The sequence below is a fragment of the Microtus ochrogaster genome, chromosome 5 (genome assembly GCF_000317375.1).
Source record: "Microtus ochrogaster isolate Prairie Vole_2 chromosome 5, MicOch1.0, whole genome shotgun sequence".
Lineage (NCBI taxonomy): Eukaryota > Metazoa > Chordata > Mammalia > Rodentia > Cricetidae > Microtus > Microtus ochrogaster.
Genome location: NC_022012.1, coordinates 16,403,877 through 16,408,758, shown reverse-complemented (window position 1 = coordinate 16,408,758; position 4,882 = coordinate 16,403,877).

Below are 4,882 nucleotides of genomic sequence, written 5' to 3'. Positions count from 1 at the left end.
TTCAAGCTGATGAGGGAGAGGGACTTGATGGGGAGGGGGAGGGCAATGGGAGCGGTTGCGGAGAGGAGGCAGAAATCCTTAATAAATAAATAAATAAGTAAATAAATAAATAAAAAAGAATTAAAAAAAAAAAGTCCCAACATAAACAGTTACGGACACAAAGTCAAAGACTGGACTCATAATACAACTCGAGGGGGTGATGTGAGAGCCAAAGTTACATTTTGAATTTTACTGACTAGGCCTTAGAGAGCCAGGAAGCAAAAATGCCTCTGATCAGCTAGCCCTTTCCCCAAGGTCAGAGAGTTACTGAAGTGCTGGAGGCTATTGTTTATGGGAGCTAACAAACCACAGGTTTTTACTCCCGAAACAAGTTTGTTTGACCCATCTGCACCAGATATTCATGATCACACGTGGGCAGGAGGAACATGGGCAGGAAATGTCAGGATATCTGCTCTTCTCTGATTGAACCTGATGGGAATACAATGAATTATGGGTTTTCCTTCTCAAGCCCTTGCAAAGCTTGATTCAGGGCCATTTCCTGGGAAACCTGCTACAGACCTGGCCAGAGCCTATCTACCTGGTCAATACTTAATTAAAACATGCTCCAAGTTTGGCTTTAAAATGTGGTAGTGGTCTCATTTCTTTTGGGGGGGGGTGAATAGATTTTTATTGAGCTCTACATTTTTCTCTGCTCCCCTCCCTCTCCCTCCCCTTCTCTTCAACCCTCTCCCAAGGTCCCCATACTCCCAATTTACTCAGGAGATCTTGTCTTTTTCTACTTCCCAAGTAGATTAGATCCATGTATGTCTCTCTTAGAGCCCTCATCATTGTCTAGGTTCTCTAGGCTTTGTGATTTGTAGGCTGGTTTTCTTTGATTTATGTTTAAAAACCACTTATGAGTAAGTACATATGATAATTGTCTTTCTGGATCTGGGTTACCTCACTCAAAATGATGTTTTCTAGCTCCATCCGTTTTCCTTCAAATTTCAAGATGTAGTTATTTTTTCTGCTGTGTAGTACTCCATTGTGTAAATGTACCGGTAGTGGTCTCATTCTTAGCCAGTGGGATTAGCAGCCACCCCTGGGCAAGTGGTCCTGGGTGGTATAAGAAAACAGGATGAGCAAGCCGTGCTGTGCAAGCCAGTAACAAACATTTCCTCCGTGAGGTCTGCTTTACTTCCTGCTTTCAGGTTCCTGCCTTGAGTTCCTGTTCTGACTTCCCTAGAAGACAAACTATTCTGCGAGATGAAATTAACCCTTTCCTTCTCAAGGGCTTTTAGTCGTCATGTTTATTACAGCAATAGAAACCTAAGCAACTCATGGATTAATGTTTCACAAAAATTTAAAAATTTAGCTGCCGGGCGATGGTGGCGTACGCCTTTAATCCCAGCACTCGGGAGGCAGAGGCAGGCGGATCTCTGTGAGTTCAAGACCATCCTGGTCTACAGAGCTAGTTCCAGGACAGGCTCCAAAGCCACAGAGAAACCCTGTCTCAAAAAAACCAAAAAAAAAAAAAAAATTTAAACCAAGGTTGAAACGTCTAAGTGTAGAAGAGTGCATGTTCAGTATTAAGTTTCGGATTTGTGTTGAAGACCAGGTATTACAGTTTTGTCCCCTATCTGTGATGATATTAGGCAGACAGAGCCAGTGGGAGCAAATGAGGCCATGGAGAAGAATTCTAGAGGAGATACTGGTTTCCCAGTTTCTTTTCCCTCTCTTGTCTTCCTGACTACACAAGGTGAGCTGCTCTGTGCTTCTCCGTGCTCATTCAAGAGAATTTTCTGCACCAAAGGATCAAAGTAAAATACCGACAGCCTTAAAAAACCAATTTGTCTCTACTGTAGGATGTCTTCTTTGAGTGCTTTGTTAGCTATTGGCAAGCTTACAGAATACTGTCAACTGGTTTTCAACAAAGGTTGTAATAATATTCAGAAAACAAATTATTGGCACTTCATTCTGATAAGTACAATGTGGTGGCGGTCAGATACAGGTCTGTTTCACAGAGGTGGCAATTCCTGCTTTTCACAGAGGCACCAGCCTGGCGTTCGTCCTAATTCTCAGGAAGCCAGAGAAAAACATTGGGACACAGTGGAACAAACTGCCCACATCTAGACCCTCGAGTCTCTGTGGGAAAAGAGTGCACTGGACATTGGCTCTCTAGTCCCTATAGATCTGTGTGTACCCCCAAAACCAGGCTTCTACCACCAGTGCCCCAAGGATCAGAACAGTGTCCGACTTTTTCTTCATTATACCTAAGATCACTTTAGAGACTGGGGTTTGGGCTCCAGGCGTCTCTAATGTCGGTGTTGGCATGGGGTCTGACTTCTCAAGTTCCAGTGGTCACTGCAGGATTCAGAGTCTATACTGCCATGGTCACAGAGGTCACTTCAGGTCTGTGACTCTAACCACAGCCTCCAGATAATACACAGACCGCAGTGGGTTCAACGTGTGTCATCCTGTCCCAAACAGGCTCACAAAATGCAAGCTACAATCACAGTTTAGACTCTACATGCTCACCTTCATGCTTAGTGTGCAGCCCACTCTCAAACCTGTTCTCATACAGCCGAGAAGGGATCACCTCAGCAACTGCACTGGACGGTCAACACCAAGTCTCACCATCCCTACAGCAGAACTTCGTGCTTCGTGAACTCTTCTTTCTAGGAAGAATCACGGAAAACAAAATATCCAAACAGGTTTGGAAAAAGAGGAGATCAAACTGAAAGTGAATTCCACTCCAACAGATGCGTGAAACACGACCAACAAAGACCATGACACAACCGCAACCACCACCACAACCTACCCTAACCCGCTAACGCCCAATCAGGAATCCCAACCACAGAGACAGTTAACATGTCAGAGAGAGAATTAATGATCATGTAGGCCAGTGGTTCTCAACCTTCCTGATGCTGCGACCCTTTAGAGACATGTGAATTAGAATAGGTATCAGGAAATACTTTACCCCAAAAACAACTTTATGTAACAATCAATAAAAACACCTTGGTGTAGCTGTTCAGGGTTCAGTCCATCAGAGGCTGGACCTCCTCGCTGTCACACAGGCCTTAACATTTCTTCTTGGAATGACCTCTTTGATTTCTCATGCAACACGGAACATCCCAACAGAAATCATGAAATTTGCGGGAAAATGGATGGACTTAGAATATATACTATTCAGTGAGGCCACCCACTTACAGCATGTCCCCCATCATATGCAGAACCTTCCCTGTAGTATGTGCAGAAAAATGGCAGTGAGTCACAACAGAGGATAGTCTTTCTAGTCTTAGCTCTGTCATAGATTTTTTTTCTCTTTTGTGATTAATGGATAGTAAAAGTGCAAAACCCGAAGTGGAGTCTCCATGGCCTCAGGATAGCTATCCTAACTATAGAACGTCATTGAGATGAATAGACTTTGAGTCTGGCTAATTTCACTGTGTGGTTTTTGTTTTTATTTTCAAGTTATATATAAATGATTTTTAATATAAAAATAAAAATCTAGGTATAAGATTGTAAAGGAGCAGCAGTAGACATGCAGGGAGCACAGAGAGGGTTAGGCCACACTGCACTTGGCGCGGATTCCCCGACTAGGCGCTGCTGTCCCGGATGCAGGCACAGTGGCAGTTATTCCCAGTGGAGCTCACCCTGTTGCACGAGCACTGGAAGTCTCCAGTTGGAGCAAAAGCACCATGCCTTTTACCCAAAGGCCGGGAATCCCACATCACAGATTCGCGCTTACAGTGCCCTTCCCAACCTCTTTGGAAGCAGAAATCGCCTGTGGGTCCCTAGCTCCTGATGCCGAACCGCACCAAGGACTGTTGGGGAAGAAGCTTAAAGTGAGCGGCTCCGTGCTGGAAGCACACTGGATCTCGGGAGACTCTCGCCTCCTCCGAATTTCCATCATGAACTTTCTTGACCAGCTTTCCCTAGTGGTGAACACCATACAGCGCTTTGGGCCCCCCGTTTCTCGTTAAGCCTGGCTGGGAGAAGGCGCTCAGGTTTGCCCTTATGTCCAGTCTCTCCTAAACAGTACAAGCAGTACAATCTTACGGAAGAGATTCCAGAAATAGTAACGGCTACTTAAATGCCGGGCCTAATATTTTTTGCCTAACTTGGTCTTCAGGTCCTTAGGGGCCACTTGTTTAGTCTGGTGCTTAAATGTTTGTTGCTGAAGAAAATAAAGCTGTACGGATATATATTATTTTTTTAAAAAAGATTGTATAGTACTGTTTTGATTTCCACGAATTTGCTATGAACTCTAGAAGGACACATTCCTTCTAAACTGTCAGGGGCAATCCACATTCCTAACATCGGAACTCTTGAGAGCCTTTCTTCCTCAAGTTATGAATGACACAATGTTCAAGAAAACGATGAGTTTCATACTCTTCTCAAATGTTTGAACATCCCATGCCATCCCCTGATAATGCCATGAGATCCACCGAGGAACCCCAGATATGTGCGCACCCTGAATGTGTTTCTCCTGAGCTGTGTGTATCTCATACAGAGAGAATAAACTCCCTCTGACCTACGCCTGCTGAGTGTTGTTTCTCTTCCACAGCTCTGCTATGTGTATGTCTTAGGGTTTTCATTGCTCTTAGAAAGGAAAACATTTAATTGGGACTAGCTTACCGTTCAGATGTTTAGTTCATTATCGACAGGGTGGAAAACATGGCAGCGTGCAGGCAGACATGGTGCTAGAGAAAGAGCTGAGAGTTTTACATTTTGATCCTCAGGCAGCAGGGACAGATCTGACTTGAGCTTCCGAAACCTCAAAGCCCACCCCATGGAGACTTACTTCCTCCAGCAAGGTCACATTCACTCCAACAAGTGCCACTTCTGATGGGCCAAGCATTCAAACACAGGAGTCCATGGGGGGGGGGGCATTCCCATC